At 38.7% G+C, this 13,741-nt stretch overlaps 1 protein-coding gene across 1 annotated transcript in view; it reads right to left on the bottom strand.

Annotated features, from left to right (window-relative positions):
- Positions 1 to 13,741, bottom strand: part of LIPC (lipase C, hepatic type) — a 74,519-nt gene that overhangs the window by 21,214 nt on the left and 39,564 nt on the right. The window lies entirely within an intron of this gene.

Genomic DNA, 13,741 nt, shown 5'->3' with positions numbered 1-13,741 from the left:
TAACATTTAATTATTATTTACATTATTAGTGTTTATTGCTTTCTGTGATGCCTGTCCTGCTTCTAATAACGCGACTCCAAACTAAGGTGAAAGGAGTATATGAAGAATAATGAGAAAGCTAGTAAATATGAAGAAATAACTTTTTCTGTAAAAAGAGGTCTTGCAAATAGTAATAATAATGATAATTCCATATGGACCAAAATTAGATGATTTGAACTAAATCTTCCATTTACCTGTAGAAGCAGGTTAATCCAGGGACTGACTTGGATTGAATCACCTCAAAAGATGACAAGGCATATGGTTTTCTTAACTATGGAATTTTTTGAGTCTCTTCTGAAATTTACAGATGTGATAGTAATGCTTTAAGACTTGTCAGTGAAAACTTTACTGGAAACTAGACAAAGGTCTGGACACTGGACAGGGTTTGAAACCTTGAAATATCATATGCTTTTTTTGAGAGAGAGATTCAGAATCTAAATAGATTTCTTTATCATGTCTGATTGGGCATAAAAATACAACTACAAAATATCTGCTTCACACCACAAAATTTGCCTAAAGATGTGTCAGGAATGAGGACAAAGAATGGTAGGACTATATAACGTTAAGAGCAAAATTTTAACATTTGCTAAGTCGTATATTTTAAATTCACCTTATGGTACAGCATAAAAACATTGATTAAAATTGGCATTCCCAATTAAGGAAAGTAGCTTTTCTGGCTAAAAAAAATAATGTTCAGCATCCTTCTTCCTGTCATGGAACTATACAGGAAGAATTTCTCAATAACGTCTCTGTGAAGAGGGTTGAAGAGGAGGTTTCAATGACAGTCACCTAATCTATAGGCAACTGAAAAATTCATTAAGTAAACCTGAATGGAAGCTGAATTTTGGGCTGCTAGTATGTTAAGGATACTTAAGAATCATACACGTAAGCATATATACACACTACCTAGACAAAACGTATTTTTTCTGATTGCCTTCTGACCCTTACTGCAGCCTCCCTTCGTGTTCATGAGTGGATTTGTCTGAGCCTTAATAAATGTCCTGTATCTTTTGGATGGCTTTTACTGCTTTTCATACATAGAAATGTTTCCAAAAGAGTGCTTTTGTATTGTGATGTTATTTTAGTGTGACCAGTATCCAACACATTTAAGAAACAAGTGACACAACTATTGTGGTCCCCAGGATTAGAGAATTCTGTTGTGAAATTGAGCAAAGACAGTGATGTGTTAATGATTTTTGTTTGGGCCATGGAAAGTAGAATATATCACAGATCCCCTCATTTCCAATAGCCAGATTTTTTTTATCACTTAAAAGAAGAGCTAATGACATGGAAGCGTTCAGGTCTCTCAATTTGACAAATGCTTCCCTTAGAGCTATTCTTGATAGAAGCATAGTTGTCGTTGTTCCTGTTGGATATGGAAAATCCTCTTCACTAACCCCTTTTACTTTGTTTAGCAGTGCCTGTCATAACCTCCAGACTGTGTGCTTTCTAGGGAAAGCTATTTGCTGCAACTGACACAAAATGACACAAAGAATTAGAACACGCATGTTAAAGGACTCCTAAATCTGAAAATCCCGCAAAATTTAAGCAATAGCATGTAAAATGTAAATAAATTGTGTGTTTCAGTTGCTCTATGTTTACCTAAGCATTTTATATCTCTTTGGACAAAGTTTCTTGTACAATAGCTGACGCAAAATCAGGACTGGACTTCTGCTATTTAAAAATGTATCCAATCAAAAAGATGATAGGAATAGATTGGAAACATTAGGCTAGCATTTGTTTGCTTTTATATTACTGATTTACAGCAGTATCTTGAAGCAGGGTGTGGTCCATTCTCTATTTTGTTGAGATTAGTAGTTAAGCTGATCATAAGCTGATCAGCATTTAAGCTCATTTTTATTGTTTCTGTCAGTTAAAGGCTTTTGGATCCATTGACTAACCGTTGAAAGTTCCATCTCATGTAGTTCCTAGGTGAGAACTCTAAAACATGGAGTGTTTTTTTGTGGAAATCTAGGTCTTTTTGGTTGCTCCAGAGTCCCAGGCAAGATAAGGCAGTCAAAACTAAGGTCTGTTGATTTCTTGGTATATTGTCATTGTGCTTAAATTTTTTTTTTATATCCTCATGCAGTTCCTTTGTATTTTCACTCTCCTTAACTTGCTCACCTTGCCAAATGAAAAGTAGGTATCACTCACAAAAGAATGAATGAAAAAATAGCAAGTAAGAAAGAAAAATCTATGGCAATTGGATTAAAAATAATAAGGTCTGTTTAGAAAGAGAATTTTTGGAAAAACTTCTCTTTTTTTTCAAGTTTAAATGAATAATGAGTAGGTGATGCTTTTCTCAGCATCAGATGCTCTGTCTGAAAAGTATCATAGTTTTCTGAGCTGTCATTTCTTGTTTCTCCCATCTTATTTGCGTGCACTCATGCCAAAGATAAGTCAATAAATTCACCATGAGTGTAGTTTGTACCCAAACAGCTCTAAAGGGAGAGCAGAGGCTGCTAACTAACCATTGTTAACCCTCTGTTAGCATACTTTTAATGCTTTGTTGAAACATCCATGAAGAGGAGAGCACATAAAACCACACCATTCATACTGTCTTCACTGTGTGTTTCATGTCTTTCAGACTATCCAGATAATGCTACTAGCAGGTGTCATTAGTGACTCTTGGAACTGGAAGAAATATGTGTTTAGCAAGAGGCTAATATAAGAATTCATTGGAGCTGGTACCCTGTTTTCATTAGTGAGGCAATGATACTGTCAGTGAAAGGTGCATATGAGTGCCTGTTCAAAAATTAGCTCCTTAGTTATTGGGGATGATTCTGTCTGTCTGTGATTCTTTACCATTAAAGTGCAGAGGATAATTTTTTTTTTCTTTGAAAATCAGACCCATCCAATGTCTGCCAAAAGTCAAATTTCTAATTCTTTACTAAAGCATGATTAACATTGGGAAATATCTTTTTTTCTGGTTTCTAAACACAGCTGGTCTTTCTTGAACTCATTATTATCAGACACTGCTATCATGCTTTGAAGCACTGTGGAAGATACAGTGGTCTGAGATAATCCATAAAACCTCATCCCACAGTTTAACAAAGGGAAGGTTGTTCTGTTGCACTCTCCCTGGACCTCCCAGGTTCTTTATTTACCTGGGCTATTTGTGGAAAGGGTGAGGAACCTGGAAATTTGTTTGCAGATGTGATTAGCAAGAACAATATTAGAACTGCCATATCCCTATCATTTTCTGGTTACTTCTATTCAGAATTAACTTCTGGGTGCAGGGAACTGGAGAAAGCAGAGAATGTAATGTCGTGTTCAGTAACAGCAGAACCGTGATTTTTAAAAAGTTATTAACATGTTAATAAGGAGTTTAGACCTAGATGATATTTCTCCCTCTCTTTTTTTAAAATTAAATGCTTTCCAAAGGAAATTGAAAAAATACCCAGCATTGAATTCATGGCATATACAAGAACTGTAAAATGTATTCAGAGTATTCAGTACAGATCATTGTTTAGTACAATTTGTTTGCTTGGTGGTCTAAGGCATTAAGGAGTGCAATCTCCTCTCAGGGGTTGCTTATATCAAAATAATTGATCAGAGACCCTTGTCAGCTCATTTTAAATTCTCCACTTATGTACCTCCTGCTGCTGTTTGTTTGAAATTGCCTGTCTTGGATGCATTTGGGCAGGTATTAGAGACAGATACAAACAGTTTCAGTTCCTCAGAGTGCCTTAAATGGGAGTATTTGGGGATCTGGAGAATAAAATGAGAACATCAAAACAAAAGTCCTGCTAAAAAACCTTGGAAAAGATGATGAAACAGATTAAATATGATCATGTTTTGGTTTCCACTTGCTGTTGTGTGTCTCAACTATTCAGAGAGTTATCTCTTAAGTCATATATGAATCAAATAATGCATTTACATTTAATGGTTTCAAGAGGGAGAAATAAATGCAGTGTAACCTACCCTTTAAGAGACAAAAACTAGTAGGTTATGCTTTTGCTTTCCTCTAAATTATCAATTTTTTATTTACATGTGTTAGAATATGTATTTTTATTCCTCTTCTTGCTAAATTTGTGTTTCTGTCTTTAGTTTTGAACACTGGGTTACCTCAAAATTCTCCAGAGAATCACCTCTTTTTGATTCTTGTGCCTTACTCTTTTAATCTTTCTCTTCCCTGTAAAACTCTTCTTTACTATCTGACACTTCAAAACTTATTTTTCACATCCTCTTTATTTAAAATCAAGTATTGAAGCGATGGTTGGAACAGAAGCAAAGAAATAACACCCACCTTCCAAACTGTTAACAGTTCCTTTTGTCTTTTTATATCAGGTGAAAACTTCATGGAAGAATGCTGGTTTTCAAAAGCTTGATATCTCTTTTATTGTCTGATTAAGTTAGGTAAATAACTTTTTCCTCTTTTCTATCCTTCATTGTGACATAATTTAAAAATATTAGTTAGTTCTCCATTAAAAATGTGTGTTTAAGTACAATAATTGATAAGCTTGTGAGACTGTTGTTGCAAAGAACAGGGACACCAGTGCACAAAGAAACCAGCAGTGCCTCTTTGTTTAGAACTCAGCTGCTGGGTTCTGGGCTGATGCCCTGTGCAGAACAATACATCCAAATCTCCTCTCTTGAAAACAGTGCAGAAGGAGGCACCAACCACACAACTATTGAACAGCTTGCATTATTTATGGGGTAACAACTATGCTATCCTCCTAGTTTCCTCACCTGAAGTAAAATACTTCTAAATATGAATGTTTAAGTGCTACTTGTGCAATGCATAATTGCTAAATTGAAATTAGTACCCCAATTTTATGAACAAAAATACTGGAAAATCATTACAGTATGTCTTTCCAGGAATGCTTTGGACTAGCACATAATCTAGATCTCAAACTGTTACTATAAATTAATGATAACAAATAACCATCTCTCCTCCATCTGTTACCTAACCAAAACTTCCATAGTTTCAAGTAAGATTTAAAAGCAGGTGAATGTTGGAAAAACTACTTTCTCCCTTCATAAAAATGCTTCCTTTCAAATCTAAGAATGACTAAATTTTTTTGGCCAGGGTTTCTGCCAAGATATTCAGATGCCCGATTTGGAGCTTGCATTTCCTTCTTCCTGATATTAAAAGCAAAAAGAAGAAATATCACAAACTGCCTGGATGAAATATATTTGTTCATACGATGTTATCAGATAGAGGAAGGGGCAGATGAAAAATTACGAATGTGAAGCTAAGTAGATTAGGACTCTTCAGCCAGGAGACAAGACAACTAAGAGTGATATGGATAGAGGTCTATAAAATCATGAATGGCATGGAGAAAATAGAGTGGGAATCACTTGTACATCTCTCCCAGTACAAGATGTAAGGATTATTTTGATAGCAAAAAATGGTTCTCCTCCAGACATGTAGTTAATCTGTGGCATTCCTCGCTGGATGTAATGTGGGCGTTAAGCATTTATATAAGGTTAGTTGGAAACTGGAAGTGTCTATGTAAGAGAAATCCAATGAGGATTACTAAACACAGAGACACAACCACTTACTCAGGAGATCTGTGAACTGAAAATGGTTGATGACTGGGAGAGTACATGGGGGAAGCGCTATATGTAAATGTAAACTTCCCCTGCTGAATATGCATCTGATTTTGGCCACTACCGCAGGTGGTTGAACTTGCAGGTGGACCTTGGGTTTCATCCACTACAGCCACTCTTACATTTAATGTAGAGTTACCCGGCATTACTTTTGACTTAGATTTTGGCTATTTTTTGAAACAGAGACAACCTGTGAAACATTACAGGTTTTGGAAAATATTTCAGTTGAAAACTTTTTTCATTCCCTCTTTACATCCAAGTTATCAGTGTTAATATTTGCTGCTGTTCAAAATTTTTAATTGACTGGAAATATTTGTTAATTTTTAGTAATTAAAAAAATAATGTTGAAATCAATTGATCAACAGCATATTTAGGCTAATGTATGTTGAAATGTTTGGAGCTTTGATTTGCAATTTTGTTGCTGTTGAAGTTTTGGCTTTTTATCTAGTTTGGGCTGGAAAATGTTTTGGGGATATGAAAATATTTTCCTGTTCAGCTCTAATAAAAAGTCTAGTCAGCACTTACCCTGGAAGAGGTAGACAAGAGCTAAACAGGAAATACAGGTCAAAGGATTCAAAACTTTACATGTACTTGCTTATAACATCATGATTCAGAGCATTGTTTTCTTCAATTTTATTTCTAAGGGACCAGGAGAAAACCTCTATTACATATATGCGTATCCCTTGAACGATTTCACATATACTGACACTATCATGACAAGTGTAAATTTTGATTAAAAAAAAGACAGTCTTGGAAAAGATAAGACATTTTTGGAGTTGTATTTTAGGATAGCTGTGCTGGAAGTGGGAGTTCATTTTCTTCCTATGGCCTTATTCTTTTTCTGCTGTGTGATCCTGTAGTGAAATCACTTGTCTGGTGCCAACTTGCTATGTCAGAAATTCAGCACAACTTCTGGATCACAGCATTCTGTAGGACGAGGAGAAATGAAATATATGCAGCAAGAATGTGTGTTTGAAGCTCAGAAAAAAAAAATGGGGAATTTACAAGAATGAAAAGATAGAAAGATTAGAATCTTTAGAATATTAGCACAGGAAGGCATTACTGAGTGAAGCTCACTCGCTCGGCCATGGGACAACCCTCCAGGCCAGACTGCTGCATAATAGCTATATTTCCTGGAAGGCAGAGCCGAGGTGGTAGGTGGTGAGTGCCGGCACAGTGTTACGCACAGCCAGCTTTGTCTGCACAGGGAAATTAGTGATTGTAGGTTTACTTAGGAATTTTTGATGCTAGCTATTCTTACAAACTCCCCTTGTGAATATTTATGCTTGGCACCATTCTGATACTCAGAAAAAGACAAATGCCTGTCTCTGAGTTTGCAGGATGGCAGTGGGAAATGAAGAGGTCAATGGTGCATGGAAGATGATTGAGTGTCGCAGCAGAAAGGATTAAAAAAAAAAAGGGAATTTGGATGAGTTTTAGCCTTAGGACTGTAGTAACAATTACAAAAAGATGAGACAGCTCTCCAGCACCAGGCAGCCCATTGGTTAAGTGGGGGAATCTGCCTAGCTTGAGTATAATTAAATCCCAGTCTAACGAAGTGGTCTTTGTCCAATTCAAGGAATAGAACTAAGCATCCAAAGGGTTCAGTCTAAGAGTGGTAACTTGGCATCTGATCCCTTAAAATTTTCGTACTTCCAAGAAATCTGTATTTTAGAGGAAATATTGGGAAAATTTTTAAAGATATGCTCTTGGGAGCTATATTTTGCTTTAATCACGCTTTCCTCCCTTCTTATTTCTTTTTGTCTTGCCTCTCAGATACGGTCCTGGTTTTTCTTCATTGTGTCCTTTGATTATTTTTTTTTTTAATAGAGTTGTTTTATTTTTACTGATTTTGTCTGAAAGCCTTAGTTAAGCTAAAATAGCTGAGGGGAAATCCTGTTTTTGCAGCACATAGGAACTGTTTGCTTGGACAATCACTAGGTGTGTTCATCTAAGCAAGACTTGGATGGTTTCACTGATATGGTATCAAAAGGCTTCGATCATTTTAAGTGTATCCTGAGTTTCCTCAAACTCAATTTTTACAGTGGATGCCTGTAGTTATTTCTTCTAAAACCTCTGTAGTGCACACTGTTTACAAAAGTTATCTCCATGCAATTATGTCTAGAAATGAGACTACTTATCAATTTTTTTTTTAAATTAGACTTTTTAAGAGGAAGACAAATTTACTGTGGACATATTTTAAAGTAGATTCTGCATACTGAACCAGTGTTAGAGGTTTTATTATTGCTGCCATACAATTTTTGTTATGATTTTCCTTGTATAGATGAACTGAGTCCAGATTATAAAAATTGCGATCGCTTGAGCCATAGTTCTCAAAAATTTCTGGAGTACTTTTGTCTAGTACTCTAGTACAACTGTCTCTGTTAGTAAAAGTGGTCTCGCAATGGTGTCCTACAAAGATTTGATAGCATAAGTTTGGAGTGAGCCATTATCAGAATTGGCAAAGCTGTTGCTAAGCTCTGCAGGCCTTTCCAGGAGTCCTGTGAAAACTATTATGCAAGATATTTTTTGTGGAATACTTAATACTATATGCATTGTACAGTGCAAAAAGTCATTAAAAAGATTAACAGCGTATAAAACTCTTATTAGGAGTTTTATCCCTTTTACCTGTAACGCCAGACACCCTGGCACACTGTGATTCCAATCATAGAGACAAGATGTATAAAATGATCAAAAATGTATTTTAAAAGTCATGATGGTCCAGTAAGTTAGATGGCTAGGCAGCTGATTTGTGTCCCGTTCAAAGCCTTAACATTTCAATTTCAAGCAAAATAAAGCTGCTTTTTGGCAGCACTGCAAGGGCACGCAGTGCTGGAATTTTAACTTGCAACTACAGCGACAGTGAGAATTCTGTTTCTGGCAGTATTTGGGTTTTGGGAGTAAAATTCCAAATTTGAGATGGGGGAAGAAAGAAATACTTGTTTTGTTTCCTGGTGACTTAAAAAAATTGTAGGTTTTGAAGCTGTTCTGAGTCCAAAAATCTGGAAACCAGTAGCAGTAAATATGTATTAGAGGGCAGTAAAGTAGTATCTAATCATAGAATCATAGAATCATACAGGTTGGAAAAGACCTCTAAGATCATCGTGTCCAACCGTCAACCCAACACACCATGTCCACTAAACCATGTCCCTAAGGGCCTCATCTACACGTCTTTTAAATACTTCCAGGGATGGTGACTCCATAATGGTATGTTAGAGTATCATTTGGTTCATAATTATCCATTATAGCTATCTAATTTGTATAATTATCTTACGTAGTGTTGTGTAAAATGCATACACACAGAGAAACATACATATATATATTTATAAAAATCTATACACAATTGTTAAATGCTATGTATAAATACTACAATGCTTATATCTACTTGATAAAGTATATGACATTCCCCTCATTATTACAGTATTTAATATTAATGAAATATTACTTTGGGCATTTGTATTAGAAGGTTCAAGTGTTTGATATTCAGAGACCATATACATAAAATGTCCATGAATGTTTCTAAATCTTTGCTGTGCATCCATGCATTTCTGAACACTTTTTACAGGCCCAGCGTTTGGTTCTTAACGCAGGTGAAGGACATGCTAACAGAACAGCTGCAGTAGTTTGGATAACCTTGAAAACGCTTGTACCTACAGGGTGATTAAGCTGGTTTCTTTCTGAATCTTTCTCACAGTATAAGCAACGATGACTGCTGATTTGAGCTGCAAAAGGATGTCTATTCAGCATATGTAGCAAAGGAATCTAATTATTTGGAGTAATGTAATCTTCCCATGAGTCAGGATCTCTCATTTAAGAAGCTCCCTCTTAAGCAAGAGATACTCTTGCTCTTTCTTGAGTATCTATAGCTTTCTTTTTGCTATGACCTAGTGTCTGTATTTGTATAAAGCGCTTTACTGTTGAAGAGACATTGCCTTCTTGAAAAGTGTGTTTATTAATGTAAACATTGTTCTGGAAACACAGGTGAATGCGTGCCCCGCTTAAGGCCTAATAATTGACATCCTTCAACCCAGTGCTGAAACATAGGCAGGACAAAAGATGTCTTTTAACACTGTCTTGAGCACCCAGTAAAAAAAAGAGTGGTGACAGCTGTGCTTTGAATAGCCCTTGCTAGCTTATGCCCCTTAGCACTGTAATGGTTTGGATCTCTGCAGGAAAGAGACATGCTGGCTTCACAGGGGCAGAGGAGGAGGAAGGCATAGGAGATGCTAGGACTGGAAGAATCCTCAGGGTCTGCTGGAATATTCCCCAGTTCATCTCAGGGAGACTAATCTGAATAAAGCTGGAGGATGTGGTTGGTTCATAGACATAATCTGTTGATCATCTTTCTTTAGGCATTTTGTATGCGTTAGTGTATGAGAAGAGAAATATAAAAATTCAGATACCCATAGAAGGGCAAGCACAAAAAGCAAGAGAGAAACATGTGGGCTTTTTGTTGTTTTGTTTGTTTGGGGTTTGGTTTTTTTGTTTGTTTGGGGTTTTTTGTTTGTTTTTTTTTTAAAGGATGTCTAGACAGATAAAAAGTGTGTTGATCAAGCAGTGACTAAAATGATGGACCCTTTCCTGTGTGTATCCATCATAGAAAGGCAGAGACTGTTCCTTGGACATGATTTCAGGAAATTATTTATGTTTGTCAACTATCTTTCATTTTAATGGGTGTTGCAAGTACTCACACCTTATAGGATTGGGCTATTTGTTTTCTTCAGATTTCTGTGTTTCTTGCTAGCTTATTCTTTAACCCTTTCATCTAGCTTTTCTGAAATCTGTTCTCCTCCTTTCCTCCTTCCATCTGAGCCAGAAGATTTTAAGTGCTGTCTGCTCATTTGAAACCTTGGTTAACATAAAGCAAGAACTGGTAAGATGACTCTTCCTGAAAATTCTGTGATCAGATTTTATGCTGCATATACTTTTTTGCTCCATTTTACAGGTCATCCGAAAACTGCTCACTAAAGGCAGCTGGGAGGAAGGAGAAAATCCACATTTAAACTAGGGGATAAAAGTATATGGGGAGTACAAAGCCTTGTTCTTCAGGGTGCACGTCAACCACTAATTTCATAGAATCATAGAATAGTTTGGGTTGGAAGGGACCTTTAAAGGTCATCTAGTCCAACCCCCCTGCCATGGGCAGGGACATCTTCATCCAGATCAGGTTGCGCAGAGCTCCGTCCAACCTGACCTTGAATGTTTCCAGGGATGGGGCATCTACCACCTCTCTGGGCAACCTGTGCCAGTGTGTCACCACCCTCATTGTAAAAAATTTCTTCCTTATATCTGGTCTAAATCTATCCTCTTTTAGTTTAAAACCATTCCCCCTTGTCCTGGCACAACAGGCCCTGCTAAAAAGTTTGCTGCCATCTTTCTTATAAGCCCCCTTTAAGTACTGATAGGCCACAATAAGGTCTCCCCGAAGCCTTTTTTTCTCCAGGCCCAACTCTCTCAGCCTTTCTTCACAGGAGAGGCGTTCCACCCCCCGATCATTTTCATGGCCCTCCTCTGGACTCGCTCCAAGAGGTCCATGTCTTTCCTGTGCTGAGGGCTCCAGAGCTGGACGCAGCACTGCACGGGGGGTCTCACCAGAGCAGAGTAGAGGGGCAGAATCACCTCCCTCGACCTGCTGGCCACGCTGCTGGTGATGCAGCCCAGGATACGGTTGGCCTTCTGGGCTGTGAGCGCACGTTGACGGCTCATGTCCAGCTTTTCATCCACCAGTACCCCCAAGTCCTTCTCGGCAGGGCTGCTCTCAATCCCTTTGTCTCCCAAGCCTGTATTGATACTGGGGGTTGCCCTGACCCAGGTGCAGGACCCTGCACTTGGGCTTGTTAAACCTCAGGAGGTTCACATGGGCCCACTACTTCTCGAGCTTGTCCAGGTCCCTCTGGGTGGCATCCCGTCCCTCAGGTGTGTCGACCGCACCACTCAGCTTGGTGTTGGCTGCAAACTTGCTGAGCGTGCACTCGATCCCACTGTCTATGTCACTGATGAAGATATTAAACAGTACCGGTCCCCCTGCGGGACACCACTCGTCACCGATCTCCATCTGGACATTGAGCCGTTGACCACCACCCTCTGGATGCGACCATCCGACCAATTCCTCACCCACTGGACAGCCCACCCATCAAATCCATATCTCTCCAGTTTAGAGAGAAGGATGTGGTGGGGGACCATGTCAAAGGCCTAACAAAGGTCCAGACAGATGACATCTGTAGCCCTTCCCATGCCACTGATGTAGTCACTCCATCACAGAAGGCCCCTAGGTTGGTCAGGCAGGACTTGCCCTTGGTGAAGCCATGCTGGTTGTCTCCAATCTCCTCCCTGTCCTCCATGTGCCTTAGCATAGCTTCCAGGAGGATCTGCTCCATGACCTTCCCAGGCACAGAGGTGAGACTGACTGGCCTGTAGTTCCCCGGGTCTTCCTTTTTTCCCTTTTTAAAAGTGGGGGTTATGTTTCCCCTTTTCCAGTCAGTGGGAACTTCACCGGACTGCCACGACTTCTCAAACAGAATGAATAGTGGCTTAGCAACTTCATCCGGCAGTTCCTTCAGGACCCGCGGATGGATCTCATCGGGTCCCATGGACTTGTGCACCTTCAGATTCCTTAGATGGTCTCGAACCTGATCTTCTCCTGGCTCTTCATTCTCCCAGTCCCTGCCTTTGCCTTCTGTGGCTTGGGCGGTGAGGGTCAAGCACTTGGCGGTGAAGACTGAGGCAAAAAAGTCATTGAGTACCTCAGCCATCTCCGTATCCCGGGTCACCAGGTCTCCCGTTTTGTTCTGGAGAGGGTCCACATTTTCCCTTTTATCCCCAACGTACCTGTAGAAGCTTTTCTTGTTGCCCTTGACGTCCCTGGCCAGATTTAACTCTATCAGGGCTTTAGCTTTCCTAACCTGATCCCTGGCTGCTTGGACAATTTCTCTGTATTCCTCCCAGGCTGCCTGTCCTTGCTTCCACCCTCTGTAGGCTTCCTTTTTGGGTTTGAGTGTGCCCAGGAGCTCCTTGTTCATCCACGCAGGCCTCCTGGCGTTTTTGCCCGATTTCTTATTTATTGGAATACATCGCTCCTGGATAAATTTTAATTTTTTTTCCTGGATTATTCAGCATTGATTTCTCTCTGACTAGCCTTTTAGAGTGTCTCTGGTTTGATCTGTTACGTCTGTTCCTGTAGTCCTAGGTGTTTGGGCTTTGACAACAGTATGTCAGATTGAAGGAAATTTTAACATTCGCTTTCAGTTGGATCATTTTTTATTTACATGTTTGTTGTTTATCAGTTGCAGAATGACGTGAAGCAAACTGTGAAGAATGAAGTTGCTTTCCATATTTTGAATACATAGAAATTGATGAACAAAATCACTGTGTTCCAAAGTGAATTATAGTACGATTGTTATGTATTTGTTTTCTAGGACACCTGAAAGCACACACAATTTTTTCAGTTAATATGTCTTAATTATAGATTGCTAAAGTCTATTGCAAAACAATTGGGAAAATGAATAAATGTATGAACTGCAAGTATTATCTGAAAGTTTGGAATTCCAGATCCAAAAAGTGTCTCCCAATAATTTGCACTAAGTAGGAGTTGTCAGCAGAACAAACTGAAAGCCAGGGACAGGCAGACAAAGGGTTTTGCAGGAGAACAACGCAGGGATGCTTATATTGGCCGTGATGGTTTTGGTCTGTGTTTCAGTTTCCCAGTCAAAGTCTTTTTGTGAACAACATGTTCCTGATGATAAAAACTATACTTTGAGCAAAAATACTTTTTTCCCCATGACATTGTTTTCCTACTTGCGATGGGGTTTTATTTTAAAACTATTTTCCATGTTGGAAGTGCAAACTGTCTTAATTCATTAGCTGCTCTGGCTCATTCTTTCTAGACTCCTTCCAGCTTCATAAATGTATGAATACGAGAAGAAAAATTGTTCTCTGGAGCTTCTTTGATCTCTGCTTGTGATATCTCGTTGGGGAGAAATTTATCATAAATTAACTGAACCATGAATGAGCTGTTGAAATTCTTCACGTTATTAGATTTGCTGGTGGATGGTTAATGAAACAGCCTTGTGTTCTGTCACCAGGAGCTGTTCAACAGAATCTAACAGGGCAGCACATTGAAAGTGTGCTGAAGTGTGCAAAGCAAACT

Source organism: Calonectris borealis, chromosome 11 (assembly GCF_964195595.1).
Source record: "Calonectris borealis chromosome 11, bCalBor7.hap1.2, whole genome shotgun sequence".
NCBI classification, from domain to species: domain Eukaryota; kingdom Metazoa; phylum Chordata; class Aves; order Procellariiformes; family Procellariidae; genus Calonectris; species Calonectris borealis.
Note: the sequence above shows the minus strand (reverse complement) of the source record. Positions and strands in the feature narration are given on the sequence as shown.